Below are 14,491 nucleotides of genomic sequence, written 5' to 3' on the forward strand. Positions count from 1 at the left end.
TATATACACTTGGAGCTGATTTTTTTTCTGCTCTAGACATTTGCAACTTCCCACTGAAGCCATAAGAAGTTACTACAACCTAAGCAGGGAAATCAAGGCTTCTGGACCCACATATGTTTTTAAATACCTACAATTACATAAATTATTTTGAAATTCTTAAAATAACAACCAATGTTGCATAGTGATTCACTACCTCTATTAAACGAAATATTGCTGTCAAATATAATCCTACTCAGTGTTTGTTATGAGATCATATAACCCAGCAACAAAAACTTTCAGAAAGTTATGACTCCATTGAACTATTTACAGCTGCTGGCCTAATATGCATTCTGGTACAACTTCTTTTTTAACCTTTTAATGAAACCTAATACCGCAGATGGTAGTCTAGCTCCTTAAAACTGCAGCTTACAGGATACCTTTGTGGTGCATTAATCTTTTAACCCCTTGAGGCATACTGAACATCAATTACACAGTGCCGTTGCCCAGAGGTGAGATATGTGAGCTGGAGCTGAAGACAGGCTACAGCAGCGGCATCTCACACACAGATCGTGAACAATCCATCTTCAGAGTGTGGGGGCAGAACAACTTCAGAAAGCCATCAGCACGTAATATGGTATTTGAGTGCGTTTGCAGCTAAAACTAACTTGTCGCACGAGGAAGAGCTCGCAAATCATCCTGACCTTCCTGACCCCATGCAATCTGCTGCTGAGGAGCACAGGCTATTAAAGAGCCTCGCAAGGTCCACACAAAAGGAGCAAAAAGGGACTCTTATAACTGCCCTGGATTTCTCAGACCATCCAGCTCAGCAGGAGGATGGAAGGTAAATAACACCATCAAAACTGAGAGCTATCACTGGTATTGCTTAAAGACAAGTCCACTCTCAGAAGAAAGAAAAAAAAAGGGGGAAAATCAGCTCAAAAAGCATGATATGAACTCCCTGCTATTGAGATTTCCCAGCAGTTGCAAATATTAAAAAGTGAGCTATTTCTACGTAATAAGGCTCCTGTGGAAACTACAGTAACTGTTTGCCTCCTCTACATGTTTTGCAAGATGCTAAGTTTGTTCTTAAATTGTTTACAGATTAAGATAGTAAGAGTTTTATTGTTTTTGGAAGTAGAAATCTAAAACATACAGAGCGGTTCTTATGAACCTAGGCTTGTTTAAGGACAGACTGAACTGATACCATCACCTTTAACATCATCCAGTACTCTCTATTTTAGGATTCGCTTCTTATGTCATGAATATATGTATACCTTTCATGAGCAGCTACCTGCAGTTTCATTAAGGCTTGCCTTGATGCTGTGACATGCCATGTCTTTGAAAACTCACCAAAGCAGCCAGTTCAAGAAACCTCTAAAACACTGAATAAAGGATGCATTGACTGAACAAGGTTAATCCTGAATAAGGATAACAATGTACTGAAAAAGGGATGTGTTAGAGTATGATAGATGTGTTTCCCAAAAATTTTCACTGGGGCATCCCAGGGCTGAAGAAAGGGAGTAAGTACCCAGGAGTGAACTCTGGTGTCAAGATCCAGAACTAAGAGTTTATTATCTGCTTTTTATTGCTCCTCAATTTATATTAGACAGAATAACACGGAAGTAAAAGAAGTCTGCACCCATCTGCGTTAAATATTGTACATACCTTGATACCTATTGGACAGCTAATGAGCTATCATAATCACTGCAAGTTACTGGATGATTACTTTCTTCAGAAAATACTGGGTACACCTTTTCTTGTTGCTTTTTTTTTTTTTTGAGGTTGGTATTTATCACCTGCTCAATACCTTCTGTGAACAGGCTTACTCTAAACCCCTTCTTAACAATTCTTGTTTCATCTGATGTTTCTGTCTTCTGTGTTTGAAGAACATTTCCCATTTTAGAGATTTCCTTTGATATAAGTAATGCTCAGTGCTTGTTGAATGTGTAAAGGCATGCATTTTTCTCTAGTAATCAGATAGAAAAGCCATTACTATAAAAGTTCATTATCTCTTTCTGTTTGTTTGCCACAAGTCTGACTATTGTCTTTGACAGCCCAAGTCAGACATGGTGTTTACTCCTGCCCACAGTCAGCATGCTTCACAGGAGGCAGAAGTTTTTAGAAAAAAAAAGGGTTCTGATGGTGTGTGGGCCTGCCCAAAGATTCTCAGTATCATAGGTAAAATTGAATTTGTCATCTTTAAGAAAAGGAAGAAGTCACTTACTTGGTTTTCATGCATGGGATGGCAAAACTCATGTTTTATTGCAGCACAGCAGGTGCCACTGCTTGTGTTCATCTCTGCTTAAAGCTGGCCCCAGTTATCTCTGACTACCCACTATTTCTACTTTTGTCTTCATTTGTAGACTATCAGTATTTCAAGTACCTGAACAAAGGCATGAAATATATAGGCATTTGCTTGAACTGTGTAACCAAAGAATTAAATGCAGTAAATAAACACTCACTTTAGTAAAGCAGAAACATTACAGAGATTATAGCTCTTCCTAGACTGTTATGCTTTCAGTATGTTGCAGCTGCAGAAGCTTGCTGTGCTTGTAAAATAACTTGATTGAAGTTGGATGCTTTGCACACATGTAAACAGTATAAAGCAGTGGTGGCCTTGCTGAAGTTTGTGGAGTCACTGATTTTAGTAGGGTCAGGGTCCCATTAACTCTTTTTTAGAAAATAACTGAAGGGGTTGGCAGCATCTTTCACTAATAGACCAGCAAGGGAGAGCCTTGGCTTCATGAGATCTTTCACTTCTAGACAGATAAAGCTAATCTAAAATAGGCTCCCTCTACAGTTAATGGATGCAGATAGACATCTCCAGAAGGTGTTTCATCCCACCCAGTTTTGATGTATACCAAGGAAGAACTGCCCTCAGGAGATGCATGTTTTTCTGTGCTGATTATGGAGAAAATACAAATGACTAGTGCATTTAGATGTGTAGGTTTCAGATAGCTAACTTTACGTTAAACAAATACCACTCTGAATAGAGATTTAGAAGAAGATAATCTATAAAGTCTTGTGACTATTTTTCCTGCGTATTCTTTATGTATATATATACACGCATATCTATATGTGCACATATATACATACATGAACACAGAAATTAGAATGTCTCTGCAGTACCTTTCATTCTTTTAATCACTGGTAAAAAGTAGACAATCAATATCGCCATTATTATCTACTCCAACTGTCAGAACATTCCTAACCTTCCACACACACTAACTCTCTTCTTTTCATGCAAAAGCATTACAGGATTTGCCTCTAAAGGTCCCCTGTGGTCCAGACAGAAATTGAGGGTCCTCCAGAGATCCCTGTCAATTGTGTTGGGCCATCCATCTCAGTAGTAAATTCCCTGGTAGGCCAGCTTCTACCAAAATAATACTGTGGAGTCGATTTGTAGCCTGGTATACCAACTCTCCATTTCCAAGAAAAATGTAAACTACAAGTTATTTCTGGATACTTTTGTTCAGTGTGTCTGCTCCCTTGCCTCACTCTGCCCAAAATACCTCTCTCAGGTTCTTTAAAGTGGGGTTTCTCCCCTGCAAGAAGCAGATAGTTCACAGGAGGCTGCTCTTTCTCTGAGAGTGACATTTCTTGCCTTCCAGGTTATGAGAGGAGAATAGGTAACACTGGCTGAATACTCAAGACAAAGAACACTGAATGTCTGAAGCAGACAAGGAGTTACAATACAGGGCATTTCTCCCTCTCAAGTTAGCAGTCTGTTGGAGCCACAGGGCATTTCTTTCTCATCAGATGAGCTTACCTGTTTTAGCACTGCTTTTGGATCTCAGTGCCAGAAATACTTAGAAAAGTATCTACTAATTATCTGATAAATGTGTTTGTTCATGTCTGAAGTGCAGCTTATCTAATTGCCAGTGCCCTTCCAATTTTCCTCTAAGGGGTGGGTTTAGTTGTGAATTCTCCCAAAGAGCTTGCTTTTCATGTAAGTAATTATGTGCTTTGCTTTCTTCGAAGGGATATTAGCTCATCTGCCAATGGCAGCAGACAAAAAATATTCTCAAGGAGATTCAGATCTAAAATAAAACAGAAGCAAAGAATTTTGGATTTGTGGCTTTAGACTTTATTAAAATGAACATATAGCTAACAGTGAGGCTTGCTAGAAAGTACTAGCAGATCTGTGTTACTGGAAGTGCTGTCTTAAGGGCGTAAACTTGTAAGGCCAAGTCACTAATCAGCTTTGTACTTGGGAGTCAAGAGATTGAAAAGTTAATAAAAACAATCAAACAAACAAGAAAAAATTAGGTGTTATTAAGAGGTAAACTCTTGCAAACTTTGCAAATCCCTTGGCAACCACTTCTACATTGAAATACCAGCGACTTGTTAGATCCTACCAACACAACTTCCAGGCCCAGATGCCTTTCTTCAGAAACTGCGATGAAACTGCAGGAGGCAGAATGTGGTTCAGCTTCTTACTAGGTCTACTGGACTTGGAACAAAAGAAGAAGGACTCAATCGTTTTCGTAGTATATATAAAAATTAACTTGGGCAGAATATGGTTCAGTTTTATTCAATAAAGGAGAAAGCATTAATCTTGATAATACTGAGATACATTAAATAAATTGTAACAGATATATATTACATACAAAATAAAATAATGTTTACATTTATCATTAGAAGGAGAATATTAGTACAGTTAGTTATATAGATTCATTTGATCATGTCTTTCATTAAACACTCTTAAAGAATATTCAGTGGGACAATATGTATCTAAATGCAGAACCAAGAACTGATTAAAAGGCAGGAAACAGTGAGCAGTTTTGCCTCTCTCAAGTGGTTGTAACTGAAGTCTGACAAAGAGCTCTGCCATGGAGAGTGTTATGCAATGTAAACATTCTCAAAAGTGGATGAGGTGATAAAATTTATTGCTGTTCATCAGGGCTGACTGCTAAGAACTACAGACTAACCTTAATATACTTAGCAATAGAATGTCAGGTTAACTTCAAGATAGATTACTGATAAAAAAAGGGAGGAAAGAACTTTCCTTATTCACAAACATGAGGATGTTCTCTTGTCCTCAGTCCACCCTTGGTGGATAAACGACCAAACTCTATTGACTTCTAATAACGTTTGGGAGCCTAAATACCTTAAGCTATTTTTAAAATCCATGTATAAGAGCACATGCCCTGCAGTTACAGGGACTACTGAGGAAAGATGTAAGTAAATGTTGCACCAACATTGCATAGCTAGCACCAACACCAGGAGCAGTCTAGACACAGCATCTTGAGGTTGTTTGCAACTGATTTCCTGAGTTTTTCAGGCAGGTTTTGAGCCTGCAATGCTCAAGGCAAGTGAAACTATGTTACCTAAACTAATTTACTGAGTTGATGGCACAGTTATTTTAACTTACGTATAATACACTTTTGAATTTCAGTAACAAGTTTCAACTCATAAACCTTAACGTTTTTAAATCAGTAAGTACCAGAGTTGCAAGTACAGAGTCAGTTAAATTATTTCACTGAAGCAATACAAAAAGATAGCTGAGAGTATCCACGCTCAAAAGTAGTTTGAAGCCAGAGGCTTTTCCCATGGTGGTAATTTATTGTCACGACTCAGCCTCTCAAGATATAAGTTTACACTTGTGAGTTTTAACTTAGAGAGTTCACTGATTTAACATATAGTTAGACTTAATAACACCTAGCACACTTTATATAAATCCTCAAAAGTGTGAGTTATTACTTTTGTGCTGATTTTAAACTGCTTAATTTCTGGGAGTTACAGGCTGCTTTAAACATTAAAGGTACGTAAGTTTCTTATCAATTAATTCAATAAAAACCTTTTTATTGACATGAAGAAAAACAGAACCAGTTTCTTAATTAATATTTAATGGATGGCACTAGTAGGGTTAGCTATGAACAAACACTACTTGGGAAAACACTTTTCAACTAAATTGAATTAGTTTCAGTTAAATGGATATTCAGTAAAATCATAGTTTCGAACTTCTCAATTCCTTTCATTACTTTCATTCAGCCCGTAGCAGATGCAGAGTTTCCATTAGACCTTCCAGTTTGACTGGCAAACTAATAAAGAGCTCAATAAAGCAGTCATGGTTCATTTTGATATGGGATTTGAATACGTTTGCCTTTTTAAAAGAATTTTTACACTATTAATTTGGTTTATTATTTCCTGTTACATCCTGTCTTGAAATCATTCATTTAGCCATTGTAAACATGAGTATATAACCACTTTATTAGAATTTCTGTTTTGATTAATAATCATCAAGCTCATATTTCACTACAAACAATTTGCCTTTGTGAGAAACATGCTAAAGGACAAGCAGTCCTTAACTGCAGTTATTTTACTAGCACATGTCTTACCATAATTACTTTGTTGTTTTCAACACAAGAAAGAAAATTAGCTTACCACTTCATAATTATAATCTCTGTTTTCAGAGCACAATTTGATGTCTGGTCCCAATCTACTGTACTATCCATGGACTGATTTTCAAACACTTTGATAAACTTACCAAGTATACTTATGTGCTTAAATACAAGTTCAGCTCCTTTGAAAGCTTGGACCTAAAGGCTTGTTCCTGTACAATGCTGGACCATATGTGCAATATTTCCATGGTCTTTTTCTTTTCTGCTGCCTTTAAAGTAAATATTCTTTATCATGCAAAATACATTTCCATGTTCACACACACACAAACACACACACAGTTACCCCTTCTCTTTTTTCTGTACTTTCTCATTCTCTGAACCCCTCTATGTATGCCCCTGCCCATCCCTTTAACTTTCTTCTGGTGCTCCCTTCTAAGGAAAGGTTCAAAGACTGAAAGGTTTAGCACTGTTTGGATAAGCATGAAATTCTAGTTGCTTATCCCAATTACACAAAACCTTTAAGTCTTTTGAACTTTCCCTTAGAAGGGAGCACGTAAAATTTTATGCTTATCCAGGACACCTGGATTTTCAAACCTGAGCTGGAATTTTATGAGGACAGTCTCTCTCTCAGGGGGTAGTACACATACTAGAGTGAACACAGAAATAAGAATAGAAAAACACTGATTTATAATCCTGGATTTACTACTGTTTTTGAAAAGTTTTCTGACCATCCTCCTGTCTCATCTTCTCTTTCTGTAAGATGAAACAAATCCAATTACCTACCCATCACAAGAAAGCTGTTGGGACTTTTAATTCATAACCCATTGCATGTGCTTTACTCTCAAGAATTAACATGATAATGCTGTTGCCTCTTAATGCCTTTCAGCATCAGAAGTTCCAGACTGGCCAGTGCAGAAAAAAAGAAAAACAAAGGAGTCAAAAACACTTTTTTTTCTTACGATAACAGTAGCAAAACCTTTTATCAGTATCTAGGTTTATCAGTATCTAGGTTTACATGTATTTCTTATATTCCATTTGGCTCATCATTTAAGTTCTGGCATCCTAAAATGACATTCAGATTTCCCTTTATGACTTTGCAGGTTGAGAAAAATCTTTGAGATTATGATAATGCCTTTGAGTCTGAAGCTGTCTTTCTGTTCCTCAGCACTAACATCAACAGACTGGCTGAGCACTTCAGTTTAAACTTTCTCTTCTATAGTTCGTACTATTGCAAAAGTATGATTCTGAGAATGACACTAGAGAATATTATTGCAATGCAAGAACAAATGGTCTGAGTATGGCCCCACAAGGATGAAGTTACAGAAATAGCTAGGCTGCTGCCCTTCTTGTGGTATGTGTAACAGGCATCTTAGCTGAGTTGCTTTCAGTGTCCCTGGTTATGACAGTGCCATCAAAAGCATTTATGTTTCATACCTGTGGTTCTTATATGAGTGCAGCAGACACACAGTAAAATAATGAAAGTGGCATTATTATCATTGTATGTCATAAGACTTGACAGCTTCATGTAAATGAGGACCTTACTAGGCCAAAAAAGAAAGAATGCAGCTTTTTCTTTAAAGCAAAATCAGGACTAAAATAACAACTGATCCAGGAAGGAACCCAGGAATGCAGTGCCCGTGAAACACACAAGCACAAATTAGCTTCTTTTACTCTCTGCTTTTTAGTCAGGAAAGGGTAATTTGTCTATTTTGATGAGAGTTGCATAATTCTTAGCAATGTCTTCTGCTATTTTACCCTTTCCTCAGCTGTTTGGAGAGGAGGGAGAAGAGAGAGACGGGAAAGAGGGGAGGGAGAGCGAAGCAGAATGGACTGAGTGGCAGCACGGAGCAGGACCAGTGGTTCAGGTCCCTCTCTGTCAGAAACAGCACAGGTGCTTTCAGACCTAAATGGATCAAGTCAGAGCATTTCTCCCCTGTTGTCACAACAGACTTAGCAGGTCTTCCTGACGTGGCTCCCAGCTTTCTCATTTTCTTGTCTTGTCAGAAGGTTGCCATCATTTAGAAGGTACACAGTATTTTGATAGGATTAGGGGATAAAACACAACTCAATCCTTTACAAAAGAGAGACAGAGAAGGGGAAGGGGAAAGCAAAGTGTCAGGTGCTACAGAGTGACTGAACAAGAATAACGCGCACAAATAAAAATAGTAATTTGATTGAACTCCTGTTCCTATGAAGCAGGGGCAGAAAGAAATGATACATGACAAATACTCTGCTGCCAGAGGAAAAGCAAGAGGACCAAAATGGAGATTATGACAACATATGAAGGCAGAGAGCTAGGCGACGCCAGCAAGAGAGAGGTCACCCACCAGAAAAGAACTAGTTCTACAGTTATTTAATGCTGACATGGGAAGCTTCTGCTTTACAGTTAATTGCATATTAACTACAGAAATTTACAGTAACAGCAGCAAATGCTGCTTATTATTGTACTAGCAAAGCCTGACAAGTTTCTTTTTCCCTTTCTTGGGCTTTTTCTCTTAAACTGCATATTGGGAAATCCCCTTGAATATTCAAGTTACTCACACCTTTTCCCCCTACAAAAAATGCCCTTGTGTGGGGGATCTGCAGATTTCACAAATTGTTAGCCCGGTCATGAATGTGACGCATATAAAATATTTGTGCTGATAAATGAATATTCACTCCTTTATTAACAGATCCCATTAATAGATCAAACGTGTTATTTCATTGGGTAATTTGAAAATACTAACAGCACAATGTATGATACCCTGCCTCTTAGGCAAGTCAGAAGTTTGTTATGATTTGACAGCAATAGTTTCTGACATTAAACACTGAAACACACCACTCATTTAGAGAAAGTGAGATTAAAAAATTGCATTTTTCATCACTTTAGTATATTTTAATGATTTTCCTCTCAATTTCTGCAGTAAATGAAAAAATGAGAGGTGAAAGTTTGTAATACTCTTTTTACCAAAGAGAACATTTTACTTGTTTCCCCTTAAATGAATATAAGGCCTGTTCATGGCAATGTTTACAGTTACAAAAACCCCCATGATTAATCACAGCTAACCAATTCACAGGAGCTTTCATTTCAAATTGATCTAAACCAGATTTCATTAGTATCTGCTGCCAAGATGTAGCTTATTTATTTCTAATTTATGTTTTCTCCATTTCCTTCTTCTCTTTCTATGTTACAGTACTTTTGTTTACACATCAGTGGTTACTAAAGTAAGGCAGTGTGCCAGTAATCACTTACATACACAGATTCTGGAGCGTGATACACAACAGAACTTTTTTTCTACTGTAGTACTGCCCAACAGCCTTTACTAAAATGTACATACTGACCAGTCAACCTATTGACTGACTGTTCATGGGAATGCGAGGCATCTGCAAGTGTGGGTTCCTTGTGCCACAGGAAGAAGTCCAGGTCATTTTAATTGCTTAGGTCACCTTAAGCACTTCAGAGACCTGAGAACTCCTCCTCTATTACTTTACCCAGTTAAGTTTCTTAAGAAAAAAGAATAAAAAAAGAAAGGTAACCATGGAACTAACAGAATGTATGATAAAGAAGCTGAAAGGAAAGAGACCACTTTGAATTCAGTTGTTCTGAATTTTTAGAGCATCTGTAAAGATCTTATTGACTTTCAGCTCTTAAAAAGATTTATCAATATTGAAACTTATTAACACACTTATTACAATAAAAAATTATTACAATACTTATTTTAGAATACCTCATAACTATTTTTACAAGGTATTTTAATGCTTTTTATCAGGATAATATTCAGAATCTTACTAGAGTTGTTTGTGTGGTACTGGATGTCAATACATGTGCATGCTGCAATAGATGCTGTACTCTTAAATTTTTCCTCTACTTCATAAAATGTTTGGTAATGTCACTAACATGGCATCTCTTTAGATTGTCTTTCAGCTTTTTTGCTGATCTGGACAAGGAGCAAATACAAGTAGGTAAGCTCATTCATACCCTGGCTTAGCTAATCACTAAGGAAATGTCTCCGCTCATTCCCTGCTGCTACTAGCTTTCTTCTGTACTCTTGTGGACAAGACAAACAAGACACACATGGGCCTTGTAAAGTAAATTCTTCCTGGAAAAGAAGCAGCAACTATACAGAACAAACATGTAAAGAAAAGAGATGGCAATGTAGACATAATTCTGGGTCTTGCTGGCATAAAGATTTCTTTCAGTCATGGAAATCTGAAACTTGCAAAGAAATGGCATATATTTGAAATGAAAGTGATGTGCTTGTCCATCAGGATGTGCAATAAGGAAGAGAATAATTATGTTGGGTTTGGGGTTTTTTTGGATGAAGTTTATTGGTGACATTACTCCAGCAACATTAGCAAACAAGGTCAGCAAGTAGATGGCTAAACAAGATAGATGTATCAGCCTAGTTACGCAGTAGAGTTTAAAAGAGATGTGTCAATTATGAATTTTGGAGTAGCCTGACGTGCAGCAGGAAGATCCTGCAAGAAAATAACTTTGCAAATGGCAAATGTCCAGTTATGCAAGTACTGTAAGTGCCTCTGACCAAGGGCATTTCTGACTGATAGAGTACCCACTTAGATTATTATGGCACTGGTTGCCTACACTTCATTCTTATTTGTAAATAAATCTCTGCCTTCAGAGTTGGTTTGCTGTCTGGCCTCACCTGAAGATGAAAAGTTCACTCCTAAACTCCTGACTGAGGGTAAGTCTCTTATACCACTTTTATTTTCCCTGTTGCAAACTATATCTCAGTTCAGTGAATTCTAATGACAGGAAATACTTTGGTGTGCCATGCAGCTTGAAGAAGCAGTTTCTATGAAGGGAGATATGGGGCAAGATGATCCTGAAGCACAACCTCCAGAGACACAAGGGAGGCACAGGAGGGCACAAAATCCAGTTAAGCTGACAAACTAAACAAATCCATTAATTTGAAGAATACCAGTATCTTTATTTCAGATGCCACATGGACAATCTCACCATAGTCACTGGGCTCTGATTAAAAAAAAATATTTTAATAAAAAATAATATTCCAAGGCAAGTAACACAGCCAGATAGGGTGTTATCTTTAACTTGTTTTATTGTTTGTTGTTGTTGTTGTTTTTGTTTTTTAAAACATTTTTATTTTTGTTTAATCACTCATTCACAAAACAGACAAACATAAGCTATGTTATTAACAATTTCTAATTTTTGCTACTCTATCTATAGCTGGTGAATCTTGGCTGACAGCACACACCATTGTAATTCCTAAAAAACAGAGATGAGCGTTCCTGAAACCAGTCAATTTGCTAATTGCTGAGAGGAACTTTGACTTCATGTGACAATGGCTGCCCTCAATCAAGAGTTTCAAAAGATCTTGTGTTCCTAAATGGCTGTTTTGGAAAGGAAATTACCTGATTCAGAAATTGCAGCAGGATGTTGGCAAGCTTTAAATTCTCTGGGCAGGACTTCAGCTGTCCATCTAGAGCCTTTTCTACAATCTCAGCATCTACTTGGCCTCAACATAATCCTATTTATCCTGGAACATCAGAACCAGCCTAAGCCAGGACCAGTCCAGACAAAAGGGGAGAAAATAGTGAGCTAAGTACTCTAAGTGCATGTAGCTCCTTAAATTGCTGTAGTCTATCATGAACATGATTTGAATCAAATATGTGCAGTATGTGGAAATTTCACAGTAATCTGCAACTGTACGACATGAGACAGATCTAAGAATTTAAGGGGAAAGTCCTAGTACATATATCTAAAATATATTCATGGTTATTTAACTGTTTTATTCTATTTTGAGCATACTTAAGGCTGAAATAACTGAATAATTTAAAAGACGCTATCAGATCACTGTATTAAGAAAAATGCAGCAATTATCACATATATGGTTTAAAATAAAAAATGCATGATATTATGAAAAAAAGTTAGTGGGAGAACATGAATGCAACCCAGCATATATGGACATCTAAGTCTGAAAGCAAAAGCAAATAAACAGATTTTGTAATACTCGTAGCAAAGTTACAGGTATTCTATCACTCTTAGCTATTTTGTGTAACTCATGAGAATACATACTCATGAGAATACTCATTATAATGGAAATACAGAATCTTAATCCATATAATCAAATTTAATTAAAGACTGGGCAGTAATGCATGCAAATAAACCCTTAATTTTGACCTTCCCTGATCTCTAAGTTGGTCATCGTACTTCTTTGCCATCTTCAAAACATGTGTTTTTCTCATGATATTAATAAGGCTAACTGACTTTCAAAAGAAAGTTTCAATTAAAAAAAAAATTCAAATAACAACAATTATACATAATCTACATTAGTATTTTTGTTATCCAGGTTAAATATGTCCCGTACAAGTTTTTGGCAGTTTTGGAACAAGAAGTTTACACACCAACTGAATTTGGGGGATTGGTTGCTCTTACTTTCTGACGGCTTTTCATTCTCATCCACGATGAAAAAGCCAATGAGGTACAAACAGGAACTACAGTATTGGACCATTTTTTTGTTTGGTATCTGCAGAAATTTTTAGAAATAATTTTTTGCCATAAGCTGCTTACATAGACACTCTGAGCTATTGGAAAAATTAACCCTTACACTTTGGATCATTTTATGTCACATTTTTCATCATTAGTTGTGTACATTCTGTTACTATCCCCTACCAAAGTCATTATGGTGTGCTTTAAACAAAATCAGCTCCTTCAAGCTAATGACAGCCATTCAGTGCATAGAACATTGCATGATAAGACAAAAAAACTTGGTCAAAGACACCCAGATTCTACTTTTTACAAAATGAGGTTTATAATGAGGTTCTAATCTTCAAGCAGAGCTGTGCAGGATCTCAGTCTATAAGGCTTTATCCTAAAACTCATACTGAGAATTTGAAAACAAATTTGAGAAGTCTGCAGAATTAAAGGTCTATAAACTGACACGCAATGGATAGTGCTTAGCATACATCAAATGTGTGTCAGCAGTAAGGACTGCCACTCAAGAAAGAAATTTTGCTGGACGTTGCAGGTTGTCATCTTTAAGGCTGCAGTTCTAATGCAGACAGCTCATCTATTATGCTCCACAAGTCTTTAGTTTGGGGATATCTTAGTACAGAACTATCCAATTAATTGCTTAAAGCTGTAGTAATGTTATGCATGACAAGCAGGAAAATTGCTCTGATTAGGCAAAAGTGCAGAGTCAGACCTCAGAACAATGAGGTTGTATTTCCTTGTGAATATACAGGATAGAAAAACCAAGACAGCTCTTCTCTTTTGAGTGGATGTGAAATATGTACTTGATGCTTTCATTAAAAATCAAATAAATGGCATTTTTATATCACTGCTGTCACAGAGGGACCAGACCGCTTTTACTGAAAGAGAAACATCTGTCTTTGAATGGCATGCTTGGAACAACATCTTTTACTCTTCCATTTGAACATAAACAAAAATTCTGTCTACTAGAAATACATGAACAGAAGCGAGCGTACTTCAGCTAGGATCACTGCAAATATATTGCCATTTCTTTCTCTCCTATGACTGAGAATGTTTTCCCTTTTCCTAGGAATCCCTCTGGATATGTTGCTAGAGGAGACAGCACTGTGCACTTCAGGAGAGCACAAATTCCAGTCCAGCTGCAAAAAGGGCATTAAAACTGAAACAAGTGAATAATTAAATATGATAGACAAGGAAAAATGAAATTAAATCAGCAAAGAGTCCTACATTAAGACAAAAACTCAGAGGAAGGCTGGACATCCCATAAGACAAAAAATAACAGACACAAATAAGATGGCTCGAGCTCTACTTTCACAAGAGATAAGTACATGTTCAATGCAACAAGGAAGAGGACAACTTGCAACTCAAATAAAAGCTAATATAAGAAATTAATAACAGAATATAAGAGAAATATCATTAATAACTGATAAATTTTTGAAAGCATCAGGAAAAAAATAACATGCAAATAATGAAATGTATTCCCCTGCATTTTGGAAATCCTTTTAGGTCAATCCTGAAATTGACCTCAGCTATGAAATTAGAAACAAAATTACCTAGATAAAATGACCAGTTTTAGTTAAAGGAATAACACCCAGGCTTATTGTAATCATTTTTCACAGTCCCAGTAAATCAATCATTTATTTATATTATATATTATGGTTTTATAGGAATACACCACATTTTGAAAGTGGTGAAAGGTGTGTCAATGTATGCTTAT

Source organism: Calidris pugnax, unplaced genomic scaffold (assembly GCF_001431845.1).
Source record: "Calidris pugnax isolate Ruff unplaced genomic scaffold, ASM143184v1 scaffold13, whole genome shotgun sequence".
Lineage (NCBI taxonomy): Eukaryota > Metazoa > Chordata > Aves > Charadriiformes > Scolopacidae > Calidris > Calidris pugnax.